The following is a 14,947-nucleotide window of genomic DNA, read 5'->3' on the forward strand; positions in this document are numbered from 1 at the left end:
CCTGGGCTTCAAGCCAGTAACTTTCTGGCCCAAGTCAACAACCATGGGGTCATGTCAATGATCTTACACTCAATCCTGTGACTTTGAGGTTTGAAACCTGGGTCCTCCTTGTCCCTGTCCAATGCTCTATCCACTACGCCACTGCCTGGTCAGACAAGATTTATTTTTTTAAAAAATCATATAAATATTTCATTGTTGCTGTTATATAAGATACCTAAGTAAGTCATTTTTTAAAAAAATAAGATCAGAATCAGGGTAGAGAATAGGTATATTTCATATACAAAGGGGACTAAAGCATTGAAGGTGTAAATACTGTAGGGTAAGAAGAGGGAGATTTAGAGCTGTATTTGTGAAGCTTCATTATTTATGATAGACTGTGTTAGAGGCAAAGTTAGAATTGGCACTGACCCTCATTCAAACTTTCAGTAAAAAGGAAAGCTGTGGAGTTGTTTAAGACGCTGTATGAAGGATATAACTAAATTTTGAGTGATATTTCATTTGTAGTAATTTCTAACAATGTCAAAAATGTGGCAATTATGTTTGAATTGCTGTCTAATTGGACTTAGTTAAATAAGCTATTATATTTAAAGCTGTCCTTAATAAATTCTCTTTTCAAAACCATCATGCTAATGTAGATCAGTACAAATCCAGAAAAGAATTTTCAGAGGATGGGCAGCTCCAATAAAGTCTAAAAAGAGCTATATATTCACTAACAGGTCTGAAGCTTTTTAGAAATAGAAAGATGTGGATCTGGCTGGCTCAGTGGTCGAGTGTTAGCCTGGTGTGTGGCTGTCCTGGGATTTATTCTCCATCAGGGCACACAGGAGAAATGACCATCTGCTTCTTTACCCCTTACCCTCCTTCTCTCTTTCTTTCTCCTTATCTTTCTCTTTTTCTTCCTGATTTCACACCCATGGCTCAATTGGCTCAAGTGAGTTGGCTCCAGGTGCTGAGAATGGCTTCCTGACCTAAACCTCAGGTACTAAAAATAGCTCAGTTGTGGAGCAATAGTACAATACCCTTGATGGGCATAGCATGGCCCCATAGGGGGCTTGCTGGGCAGGTCCCTGTCCCGACACATGCTAGAGTCTTTCTCTGCCACCCCTACTCTTACTTAAATAAAAAAATAAAGAAATAGAAATATGGTTTGTCATGATACATATATATTTATCAATATATCACTTTTCGTATGAGAGAAATAAATACATCAGCAAAATACCTAATAGCTCAGAAAATTAGAAGTCTTGCAAATAGAAGATATTGGTGACCACAAAGAGTGCAAAGGAAATTAGATAAGGTAGATCAAAAACAATAAAGAGAGAAAGCATATATAATTATTGTTCCTAATAGATAGTTTTTATATATCAAATACCATATATAAAATTGCCAAAGGAAACTAAAAAATACTATTTAACTTTAAGACTTACATAAATAAAAATGAAAGAAATAGGTTACATTATGAAATTGCTATAGCAAAACAAAGAGAAATTCTATATAAGGGAGAGATATGTATTAATTATTTATTGCTATGCAATAAGTTACCCCAATACTTAATGACCAATGACAAGCTTTTATTATATCTCAGTTTCTATAGGTCAGAAAGTCTTCATTGGGTAAATTTACATCAAGGTGTCTCAGGAAGTTGCAGTCAAACTGTTGACTACAGCTGCAGTCTAATCCAAAAGTTTGGTTGGTGTGGTGGTGGAACAGATGCTTATAAATGTACATTAAGGGGCTCAGTCTCTTGCCATCTGTGTGTCTCCACTGTGCTGCATCACAACATATCAGATGGCTTCTTCCAGAGTGAGCATTTTGAGAAAGAGCAGGAGTGACAACAAAAGTGAGAGAGAGAGAAAGAGAGAGAGAGGGAAAGCAAAAGCAAGCACCAAAGACAGGTGCCATGATCGCTTTATAAACTAATCTCAGAAGGGGGATTCCATCACATCAGTAATATTCCGTATTTTATAATTAATTCAATATATGTAGCCTTAAACCAAGAAGAGATAATTAAGTGTTTTGTAAATACCAGAAGGCAAAGATCATAGGGGACTATCACAGAGCCTGTCTTTCATTGCAGACATTCGTGAATATCTCAATTATGCTACAGGCAATCTAATCACTTAAAGAGAGAAAATAAAGCTAGAGGAAGCAACATTAATGTAGTAGCCTATGAGAGAATAATAAATGTTAAATTTGAATAATAAACAGAAAACTAAGAATATTTAATGCAATAATGTAAAGGATTGGGCACCTGGGATAAGAAGAGAAGAAAGTTCAGAGCTATTCTAAAGTAACCAATAACAGGTAATATCATTCTATACTTCAGAGGGGCAAGAAAAAGAAAAATTTGGGCAAACCAATCCATTTAATGAAACAAGGTTTGAAATTGGATTTATAAAGACCATGAATAAAAAAACTATAGTAATACAAACTGGATAAAATCCAGATGTTTATAAAGATTTAGAAAACAAGAAACTTCTCCCCAAAATGTGAATGGACAAAAAATAAAATAAAATAAAAATTGGCAGTTATTTGGATATGAGTTTTGAGAATCACAGAGCACTTTTAAGAACATCTACCATGCATTAAGCTCTAATGATGTTCTAGACATACTTTTAAATATTTTAGTTTTTTTAAATTTAAACTACACAATGGGAGAACATATTTGACAATACGTCTGATAAGGGGTTAATAATCAAAATTTATAAAGAACTTGTAAAACTCAACACCAGGAAGACAAACAACCCAATCCAAAAATGGGCAAAAGAGATGAATAGACACTTCTCCAAAGAGGACATACAGATGGCCAATAGGCATATGAAAAAATGCTCAACATCACTAATCATTAGAGAAATGCAAATTAAAACCACAATGAGATATCACCTCACACCAGTCAGAATGGCGCTTATCAACAAAACAACACAGAATAAGTGCTGGCGAGGATGTGGAGAAAAGGGAACCCTCCTGCACTGCTGGTGGGAATGCAGACTGGTGCATCCACTGTGGAAAACAGTATGGAGATTCCTCAAAAATCTGAAAATCGAACTGCCTTTTGACCCAGCTATCCCACTTTTAGGAATATACCCCAAGGACACCATAGAACGGCTCGAAAAGGAGAAATGCACCCGCATGTTTGTGGCAGCATTGTTCACAATAGCAAAGATCTGGAAACAGCCCAAGTGTCCGTCAGAGGACGAGTGGATTAAAAAGCTTTGGTACATATATACTATGGAATACTACTCAGCCATAAGAAATGATGACATCGGATCATTTACAATAACATGGATGGACCTTGACAACATTATACGGAGTGAAATAAGTAAATCAGAAAAAAAAACAAAAAACTAAGATGAATCCATACATAGAAGGGACATAAAAATGAGACTCAGAGACATGAACAAGAATGTGATGGCAACAGGGGCGGGAGGTTGGGGGAGAGGGGAGGGAGTGAAGAAGGAAAGGGGGGTTAGGGGAGGGGAGGGGCACAAAGAAAACCAGATAGAAGGTGACAGAAGACAATTTAACTTTGGGGGAGGGGTATACAGCACAATCAAATGTCAAAATAATCTAGAGATATTTTCTCTCAACATATGTACCCTGATTTATCAATGTCACTGCATTAAATTTAATAAAAAAATAAAAAAATTAATTAAAATATTAGTTAAAATGTGTTATTACAGAAGACATTGTGTTCAACTTCTAAAAAGCTACTATTACCCCAGTAGATTAATTTAAGCCATTTATCATAACTCCAACCTCTTTGCTGCCAGTCATTTCAGGGCTGGGTTATGACCCATATTTGGAAAACAATTTTTTAGAAGTCTACTTCAGTCATCTGAAAATGAATTTTTCTGACTTAAGAGAGAATCAGTGAGATAAACAAGATGCCTGTTCTTCTGGACTTTCTCATGTCTGCATATAATACCTTAGAAAAGCTATAAATATCTCATTATAAAAAGGATGAACTGAACAGCAAATATAACAACTATTTTCTAATTATTAGTGCTATAATACGTTAGAATAAATTATTTTAATATAAAAGTATCTCATGCATTCTAATTTTTATAAAACCCCAAATTTTTATTTAGAAGGTATTTTTCTTTTTTTCCCACTAATTCTAGAAGGACGAATATTTAATAAAATCCTAGATATACTACAAGGTTTTTCTCTTTTCTTGTAAGACAGAAAAATCATAGCACTTTAACCTTTACATAGATAAAGAAATACAAAAGCAGAATAACAGTAGGTTGGTGGTATGAAACTAACAATTGGCACCTGCAACAGATACATACTTGTTCCAAATATTTACTGAAAGAAAAGCTTGGTCTGCTTTCAAATTTTATTAGTGCTTCTACTGAACAAGAAAAAATGTCTCCGGAATGTTTCTTGTTTGACAAGATATGAACATAGTGTCATTTTGCCTTATGTTTGTGGAAAGAGAAAAATAAATACTTATTTCAGTCACTGAGGTATTTTCAGAATTCAGACATTCTACCTATCCAAAGTAAAACATGAGCTATGATATAGCATCAAGTAACAACTGTGGTTACCCACCACTAATATTTTTGCATTACTGAGCTGGGATAGTATTGGGCAGCCAATTTTGACGGCAAGTGAGAATAAAACGAAATAGTTTGCTCTCTGTAGCAGTTGTCAGAGCTTTCATAATACAGTGCTGTTCACTGGGATTTGATCTCTGAAGTGTTTGAACTGTCACTATTCCAAACATTATCATGATTACCCTCATGTTTGCTGCTCTGCTGGTGACTGCTTAACTTTGAATTACTTTTAACCATTTGAAAAATAGTTATTAGATGTCTGTTATGTCCAAACTATTGCAATAGGCATTTCATATTTTGCTCTTCTGTATTTCATACTCATATTTGATGTCATCGAATAGATAAATTCATTTCTGACAAAAATCTAAACAGAGCATGGCAAAGGGAGTTAGAATTTAACATTAAATCTTTTCTTTCTAAGGATGTATGCCTCTAAATAGCACATACTCCTTAACAAGCAGAAATAAAAATAATGGTTACTGATAAAACTATACCAGATATTTTAATATATTACAATTAATTTCCCTTTCCTACTCATTCCTGACTGTACATATTAGACTAGGGAAGAGTTAAGGTATAAAAACACTAAGCTATTTTTTCTATAGTTTGCTTCTTAATAGCTATATTACTGGCTAGAACAATGCACTTGTCCTCTAGCTAAAGAGTATTACATACTTTGAAAATGGCCACCTTCATTTGAATTCCCCAAAGCTCATGATTTCCAACTAACAGAGGTAGTTTATTCTAACATTTTCCAATGTACCTGTCAACATTTCCATAATATATAAATATGGAACCTGTCACCACTGCAGTCCTTGCTTATTGAAAGCTATCCACAGACACATTTTTTTTTTCTAAAGCACTGGGATTACTTTTTCTTGGATAACTAACTTCTTTGTATAAATGACCTGATTCCACCTTTCTCAAATGTCCTTCCCTTCCATTTGTCCCCCAGTCCTAAAATAAGCTATACTTTTCTACTTCTTTCCACTTTAGGATGTTAAAATTCTCAGTTTTATATCAGGTTACATTTGACATTCTAGGCCACTTTAAGCCATTTTGATTCTCTTCCCTCCCCACTCTGCTTCACTATCTCTGTATTCTTCATCCAAAATTGTAAACCAGATTTCTCTTCTTTGATACAATAAAACAGGCAAAACTTTTCTCTAAACTTCTTACTCAACAAAATTGCTCTCATATTTTTATCACAATCAGTACATCGCAGAGACATATAAAGTAATGGAAAGAGCTTGAACATAAACTTTGGAAACAGCTATGGTGCAATCAATGTTAAATTATTCTTTTTACTATTAATCTGAACTGTTATCCAAAGTCTGCCATACAGAACTGCCTTGTCTTGGTAGATCTATAAGTTATAAAAATATTGAGACAGAATATATATACTGAGTATTCCCACTTCCCTCACCTTAAAATCTTATAGAAATTATAGGAGGCATGGCATAAAAACAAGACTAAGGTTTCAGTGAAAATGTAAAATTGGAGCTAAGTGTGAGTAGGAGAAATATAAGGCCATTCATCATGATAATTCTAAAATGTGTTGTCAGATGACTTAGAGGTTCAAGCAGGCATTGACAAATGTCCTACTGGGTTAAATATTGTCACTCCTGCCCTTCTTCTGCCATTAGTTTCTTTAAACCTAAAAAGAATATATAAATATGATATTATTTGGAAATAGGTTCTTTGCAGATGTAACCAAGGTGAGATGTACTCATACTGTATTAGGGTGAGCCTTAATCCAATGACTAGTGTTTGTACAATAAGAGGAAGAATTTCACAATGATAGAAACACAGGAAAAATGCATTGGGGCAATGAAGGCAGAAATTGGAGTTTATGCAGCTGCATACTGCGGAATGCCAAAATTGACAGCAAATTATCAAAATCTGAACAAAGAAAGAAGAATCCTCTTTTAGAAGCTTTAGAGAGAACCCGGCCTTACTAAAACCTTAATTACAAACTTCTAGCATACACAGATCTATAAGAAAATAGATTTCTGTACTTAAAGCCATCTAGCTTGCTATAGCTGACCTAGGTACATCCAAGTGTCGTGAGTGAGTCATTCTACACAGAAAAGTATAGATTATATCTAAGAGATAGGGGTTCACAATCTGAATCAAAAGATTGGTTTATACCTTAATTTTACCACAAAGTACTGTGTCTTTGGACAAGTTATTAATCTTCTTTGACTCTTAATTTCCTCATGTGGAAAACTGAAATAAAAATGTCTTCATTTATAACATGAAAAAAATGACAATATACTTAAAGTACATGTCATGTTGCCTGGCATATTGTTAGAGCTTTAGAACTGTTATCCATACATTTTTTTAAATACATATAATGACCCCATAAAAGTGATACTCAAGATCAGAAGCATATCTAGTGAAATGACATTTAGAATATAAAATATAATCAATAAAACTCTTTGTTCCCTCCCACAGAAGAGCTAGCAGTGCCAAATGCACTTTTTGCTCTACCATTGACACATTTTTATACCAAGACACCCCAACATCTAGATTTTCAGTAGTGCTAGGTATATGCAGTTTTCTCTAGCAACACTCAGTACTCCTGAAAAGGAAGAACCACATCATATATGATATATGATATAAATGGGCTTGGAAGAAAGTTAACATTTTTCACCCTTTCATTCTTCCTTTGCAGTCACATCACCGTTAAATTCATATCCCCTATGTGTTTTCTTGCCCTGTCTATCTGCCAGTGAGCATACTGTATTGTAGATGGTTGAATATCAATACTTTGTTGAATTGAATTGAAATCTACACAAATTAAGATCTATAGTCTAGCTTTACTCAGAGATGTTATGACATGAGCGACTATCAGAGCTTGACTGGACATCAGTGTCTCTTAAGCAAAGTATGCCTAGTAGTCATCTGGAAAAACCAGTTCCCATCCCCAAGAGATCATAATTAAGAAGGTCAGAATTAGAGCCCAGAAATTTAAGATTTTAACAGATTCTCTGGGTGATATTCTTGCAGGAAGTCTGAGAGTCACATTTTGAGAAAGACTGTCATGTATAAAATGGTACTTTACTAGTGATTTACTAAAGTCTAACAATTTTGTTTTAAGGATAGTTTTGATACTTAACTGAAGTTATTGACATTTAAAGTCACTTATTTTAGTTTCAAGTTCTTAGATAAAAATTCTACATAAATATATCTCATATATCACTCTCTCATTCTTATCCTTTACTTAACTAAATTAAAAAAAATACTCAAGCTGTTATCTACATAGATACTTTGCAAAAAGCATAATCATTTTGGAAATCAGCCTCTTGAGCTAAGAGTTTTACTTGTAGTTCCAGAGAGTCACAGGTTCTTCTCTAACTTCTGCATCTTTATTATAAGGGTGGCTATTAACCATTGTTGTACATCAGAATTATGCTTGGAGTGTGTGTGTGGTGGGGAGTAAAGGGGGACAGATATAAAGTGATGGAAAATGATTTGATTGTGGGTGATGGACACACAACACAATCAACGTACATACTCTTATTGATCAATGTCATCACATTAAATTTAATTTTCTAAATAAAAAAAGAATTATGCATGGAGTTTTAAAATATCCAAACCTCAAACCAATTAAATACAAATTTCTGGTTCAGTCCCATGGCATAGGGATCCCTACATTAATTCTAATGTGCATCCAGAGTTAAAAACCACTGCTTGAGTTGAATAGATTTATCATAGGTTATATGAACAAAGTCTCTGACAGTAGGAAGAAAACTCCTCTGATTCTGAACACTCTGATTCCCTGGAACTCATATAACCTCAGGATTATTCACAGAATTAGTGAATAAGTACATAACTATAGACAATAAGATCAGCAACTGCTGAGTGCTCCAAGTTTCAGAAAAAAAGGATTTAATTTTTGACTTCTCATGTCTAAGAATTACATGATAGAGAGCCACTTTAGTGTTCATTCCTAGCCAAGTATAGCTCAGGATGTTGAGGAACCAAATCAATGTCTCAGAAGACTAACTTGTCCCATAGGAAATGTCTTAGGAGCATTCTACCAATTCTGAAAGCTACAAACCATTAAAGCAAAATTAAACAAATTCCTAAGGGGCTGGAATTCCATCAGTTGTACCAATTTTCTGAAGATTTTTGTCTTAAAGAAATAATGAATTTGACCTTTTAGGTATTATAGGTGCTATAAAACCTAAAATAAATTGGAACATTATTTAAAGTTGTATTTTTTAAAAAAAAATATCTGTCAATATTTAAAATATTTTAGTGATGTCTAAAAAACATTAGATATTTATATTATTATCACCTTCCAAGGTCATGTGTATTTATAAATTTTAATGAGGACAATCAAGTGATGATATACACTTAAACAAAAATTACATTGTGAAATTCAGTTTGGTGAACTGTTTAAAGAACTAAATGTAGGTGTCACTGTACTACAATTTATTGATGATAGACCACAAAACTAACATCAACAAATTCAGAAAGATTGAAATTATACCAAGCACATATTATGACCATAGTCTTTGAAATTAGGAGTGAATTGCAAAAATGAAATAAAAAACCCCACAAAAATGTGAAAATTAAACAACATACTTCTAAAAATAACTGAGTCAAAGAAGAAATAACAGCAGAGATCAAAATAAAAAACAAAATGACAACACAAACCAAAATGACATTTTACAATATCAAAATTTCTGGGATGCAGTAAAGCACTATTAGGAGGAAAGTTTATATCATTACAAGCTTATATCAAGAAACCAGAGAGATCCCTAACATCACAACTTAAACAACTAGATAAAAAAGAACAAAGGCAACCCAAAGTCAAGAGAAGTAAGAAAATAGTAAAAATTAGAGCAGAACTAAATGAAATAGAGAACAAAAAAACTAGAGAAAAAATTAATACAACAAAGAGCTGGTTCTTTGAAAAGATCAGTAAAATTGAAAAAACCTTAGCTATACTCTATAAGGAAAAAAGAGAAAGGATTCATCTGAACAAAATTTGAAAGAGGATTGATTATCAGAGAAATCATAGATATACAAAGGATCATAGTAGAATTCTATGAAAGATTATATGCCACAAGATTCAGCAACCTAGAAGAAATGGATAAATTCCTAGAGCTATACAATCTCCCTAGACTGAGTCACAAAGCAGTATAAAACCGAAATAGGCCTATAAGTAAAGAGAAAAGAGAAACAACTATCAAAAACCTCCCAAGAAACAAAAGTCCAGTACCAGATGGCTACACTAGTCAATTTTACCACACATTTTTAAGAAGATTTGGTTCCTATCATTCTTAAAGTTTTCAAAAAAAATAGAAAAAAAAGCAATACTCCCTAACACATTATATTAGGTCAACAGAACACTCACACCAAAACCTGGCAAGGATAGCATATATACACATAACAAAACAAAACAAAACAAAAAACCCTCAAAAGACCAATATCTCTAATAGTTACAGAAGAAAAAATCTTAAACAAAATACTAGCAAATCAAACACAACATGTTAAAAGAATACTATATCATGTCCAAGTGGGATTCATTCCAAGGGCACAAGAATGGGTCAACATATATAATTCAATCAACAAAACACACCACATCAACAAAACAAAAAAAAATTATATGATCCTATCAATAGATGCAGAAAAGGCATTCAATAAAACACAACATTCTTTTATGTTTAAAACCCTCAATAAAATGTATATAGAAGGAAAGTACCTCAAAAAGCCATATATGACAAACCATTAGCTAATATCATGCTAAACAGTGAAAAAAAAAAATGAAGACTTTCCTCTAAAATCAGGACCAAGACAAGGCAGCTCAATCTCTCCACTTTTATTCAACATAGTTCTGGAAGTTTTAGCTGGAACAATCAGATAAGAGAAAGAAATAAAAGGCATCCACATCAGGAATGAAGTAAAGCTATCACTTTTTGCAAATGACATGATCTTATATATAGTAAACTTAAAGACTCCACCAAGAAACTATAAGAAACAATAAACCAATAGAGTAAAGTTACAGGATATAAAATCAATATACAAAAGTATATTGTTTTTCTTGGGGTTAAGAAAACTCGGTGTTCTGTTTGCTTCTTGAATTTGAGGCTTTAGTTCTTTCCACAGGCTTGGGAAGTTCTCATCTATTATTTGTTTGAGTATGTTCTCCATTCCATTTTCTCTCTCTTCTCCCTCTGATATACCTATTATTCTTATGTTATTCTTTTTGATGGAGTCAGATAATTCTTGTAGGGCTATCTCATTTTTTTTTAATTTTTGAGTCTCTTTCTTCTTCTCTCTGTTGTGCCTCAAGTTGCTTGTCTTCTATTTCACTAATCCTCTCTTCTATCTGACCTGTTCTATTAGCTAAGCTTGTTACTTCGTTTTTCAGTTCGTGAATTGAGTTTTTCATCTCTGTTTGATTTGTCTTTATAGTTTCAATTTCTTTGGACATATATTCTTTGTGTTCATTGAGTTGTTTTCTGAGCTCCCTAAATTGCCTTTCTGTGTTTTCTTGTATATCTCGGAGGATTTTTAGGATTTCTATCTTGAATTCTCTGTCATTTAGCTCCAAGGTTTCCAATATATTAAATTTTTTCTCCATAGATTTTTCCTCATCTAGCTGTGTTACCTCTCTTTCTTTTGTATCCATGATATTCGATTTTCTCTTCCTTAATGGCATCTGAGGGTGGTTTTGTTGATAGTATTAATGAGATTTAATAAAGAATAAAAAGTTAAAAAAATAAAAAATCAAAAAGAGTTGTTTTTTTTTAAAAAAAATTAATAATGAAATAAAGAAAAATAAAATAATAATTTTTAAAAAAAGGAAATTATTCCCCCCCTCCTTTTTTCCTCTCCTCTCCCCTTTTTCTTGAGAAAATCTTGTGGTGAACTGTGAATTATAACAAACAATGCCTGTGATGGAGGTCCTGAATTGGGGAAAAGTAATAAAGGGGCAAAAAAAAAAAAAAAAAGAAAAAAAAAGGAAAAAAAAAGGGGGGGGGGGCGGTATGGACCCACAAAAAGCAAATAAGGAAAAAATTTGGGTCAAGAATAAAATGATTTGCTTTTAGGTGTTGGTGTTGTCTAAGAGTTATGATGAGAGGAATAAGAGAACAGAAAAATGGGGGGACAAATTAAAAAAATACTATTGTATTTAGTGGAACAAGAACTAGATAAAATGGAGAGCCAGGGATGGGAGCACTGCTAGTGAGTTAAAAAGGTGAAGTAAAAAACCCCCAAAATGCCACAAACATAAGTTTGAGTCTCAGATAAGATAATTTGTTTGTTATTGAGGTTTGAATGAGAGGAGATGTAAAGGAGAAAGGAAGAAACTAATATAGAGGGAGAAAAGAAAGAGAGAGAGATAAAAAAAAGAGGGAACCAGTAAAAGAAGAAAAAAGAAAGGAGAGAGAGAGAGTTAAGGGTTTTGGAGTGCAACCCTCATAGACAGAAAGGAAGAGGAGAAAAAAGATAATGGGAGATGTAACACTTATGGGTAGTGTAGTTCAAGGAGAGGAGAGAGTAAGACCGGCAGAGAATTAATCGGCCAAATTGGAGGAGGAAAAAAAGTATCAAGAATGAAGATAAGAGAAACAAACGAACAAATATAATAAAATGGGATAGGTTATAAAGTCTGCAGATTATTCTTGATTTTGAGAGGTTATCTTCTTGTTTTTTCTTTTCTCTCCCTCTTCCTGGTCGGTGACTCTGTACCCCAGGTTCTGCCCCTTTAGCACGCTCAGGTAGAGGTTTGCAGTTGATAAGTCTCTATGGCAATGTCATGTATTGTGCTTTAGTCTCGTTGGGAGTCAAGGCTCATTAGCTTTCATAGGCTCTGACAGTGAGAGAGTCCGTGTTCCTGGAGCCTTTCTCCTAGTCTTTCCTTCCTCAATTAGTAGCCTGATAATCCAGGTATGGGGTTGTTGCTGCCTCTGCCTGGATAGTAAGAGGTTCAAAGAGCTGGCAACTCCCCACTCTATTTCCACTCAGCACAGGGCTCTGAGTAAGGCTCAGTCAGTCAGAGCTGCTAGCATAATCAGGCGGGCTTTCCGCCCACTCAAAGACCTCTGGCTCTGCCACTCTGTCCGGTAACACAGGCGGGCACCCACTTCCGGGGTGCTTGGAGGAAACTCTCATTCACTATCTGCGTGCGCAGACCAGGATATCCGGCCAGCAGTCTCACGCTCTGAGTGAAACCCCCAACCGCATGGAAATTTGCAGCGCTGGAATTCGCTCTCGCTCCGTCCCCGTGCGCGGCTTTTGCAAGACGCTGGGGCGGCCCGAGATTCCGCTTTTGCCCACACAAAGGCCCCTGACTCTGCCCCTCTGTGCGATAACACAGGTGCGCCCTGCCGAGGCACTCGGAGGAATCGCTCACTACCTATCTGCGCGCGCACACCAGGATATGAGGCCGGCCGCGTTTCCCTGAGTGAAACCCTCACCAGCACGGAAAATTTCCACCGTTGGAATTAGTTCTCACTCCCTCCCGTGTGCGGCTTTCCCAGGGCGCTGGGGCTGCCCAGAGATTCTGCTTTCGGCCCACAGAAAGGCCTCTGACCCTGCCTATCTGTGGGGCAACACAGACACCCACTTCTGGGGCTTAGGAAGAGATCTCTCGCCCACTAACTGCGCACCAACCAGGAGAACGGGTAAAATGGCTGCCCCGCTTGTCTTTCTTTGTTTGGGTTTGGCGCGAGTGTTAGCTTGTATTGCCCGGCTTGCCACAGGAACAGTTTTTCCTCCGCTAGGATCTCTATGCCACAGCCTGGTTCGGCCTTTTGTGCGCGGCCTGGATGTATTCACCCCCTTTGCCCGCCTCAGTTTCTATATTCAGAGTTACCAGAGAAAGCTGCCCTGTTTAGGTTAGTGAGGAAGGCGGAGCATTTCTTACTCCCTATTTCCTTCAGGATTTGGTTATATATTTAGCCAATTTTTCACTCGACCATACCTTCGGGTGTATTGTGAAGCATCTGGAGGCTCCAAGTATAGGTTTTTCTGTTTCTGGTTGAAGATCTTGTTGAGTTTTGGGGGAGATTTATCGGTATCGCTTCCTACTCCGCCATTACTCTGACGTCATCTCAAAAGTATATTGTTTTTCTATGTGCCAATAATGAAACTTTAGAAATCAAACTGAAAATAACAAGTTCTTTTACAATTGCAACAACAACAAAATACCTAGAAATAAATTTAACCAAGGATGTGAAGGACCTATATACTGTAAACTACAAAGCATTATTGAAAGTAACTGTAAAAAACAATGAAAATAAAATTTTTTCTGTGTTCATGGATTGAAAACATCAACTTACCTGACCAGGCTGTGGATAGAGTGTTGGACTGGGACACGGAGGACCCAGGTTTGAAACTCCAAGGTTGCTGGCTTGAGCTCGGGCTCATCCAGCTTGAGCATGGTTCACCAGCTTGAGCACAGGGTCACTGGCTTGAGCGTGGGATAGAGGACTGGATAATGATGTGATACATATATACAAAGGAATACTACTCAGCCATAAAAAAATGCTGGCATAGGCCCTGGCCGGTTGGCTCAGTGGTAGAGCGTCGGCCTAGCATGCGGAGGACCCGGGTTCGATTCCCGGCCAGGGCACATAGGAGAAGTGCCCATTTGCTTCTCCACCCCTCCGCCGTGCCTTCCTCTCTGTCTCTCTCTTCCCCTCCCGCAGCCAAGGCTCCATTGGAGCAAAGATGGCCCGGGCGCTGGGGATGGCTCTGTGGCCTCTGCCCCAGGCGCTAGAGTGGCTCTGGTCGCAACATGGCGACACCCAGGAGGGTCGCAACATGGCGACGCCCAGGATGGGCAGAGCATCGCCCCCTGGTGGGCAGAGCGTCGCCCCCTGGTGGGCGTGCCGGGTGGATCCCGGTCGGGCACATGCGGGAGTCTGTCTGACTGTCTCTCCCTGTTTCCAGCTTCAGAAAAATGCAAAAAAAAAAAAAAAAAAAAATGCCGGCATAGTGCCATTTATGACAACATGGATGTATCTGAGAACATTATACTGAGTGAAAAAAGGAAATGAGGAATAGCTATGAAACTATATAATTTCACACAAAGGTGGGATATAAAAATAAGACTCATGGATATAGATAAAAATGAATTGGTTCCCGGGGGGGGGGAGGGGAATGAGGGCATGAAAGTGGGGGAAGAGAGTAAAGAGGGACAAATATACAGTGATAGAAAATAATTTGACTTTGGGTGATGTGTGTACAACATAATCAACAGTTCAAATGCTATAGAAATGTTTACCTGAAATCTATTACTCTTGATCAATGCTACCCTGTTAAATTAAATTTTCTGAATAAAATAAAAAAAAATTCAGAAAAATACCAATGTATTGAATAATTGACTTAAATAGCTTTTAAAAATCATACTCTTCAAATAT

The 14,947-nt window shown here is 36.1% G+C and overlaps 1 non-coding gene across 1 annotated transcript; it reads left to right on the forward strand.

Moving 5' to 3' along the window:
• The first annotated feature begins 14,081 nt into the window (after positions 1 to 14,081).
• On the forward strand, positions 14,082 to 14,157 carry TRNAA-AGC (transfer RNA alanine (anticodon AGC)). Its single transcript has one exon. It is a non-coding gene; the product is annotated as a tRNA-Ala (tRNA).
• Positions 14,158 to 14,947: the final 790 nt, after the last annotated feature.

Source organism: Saccopteryx bilineata, chromosome 9 (assembly GCF_036850765.1).
Source record: "Saccopteryx bilineata isolate mSacBil1 chromosome 9, mSacBil1_pri_phased_curated, whole genome shotgun sequence".
NCBI classification, from domain to species: Eukaryota; Metazoa; Chordata; class Mammalia; order Chiroptera; family Emballonuridae; genus Saccopteryx; species Saccopteryx bilineata.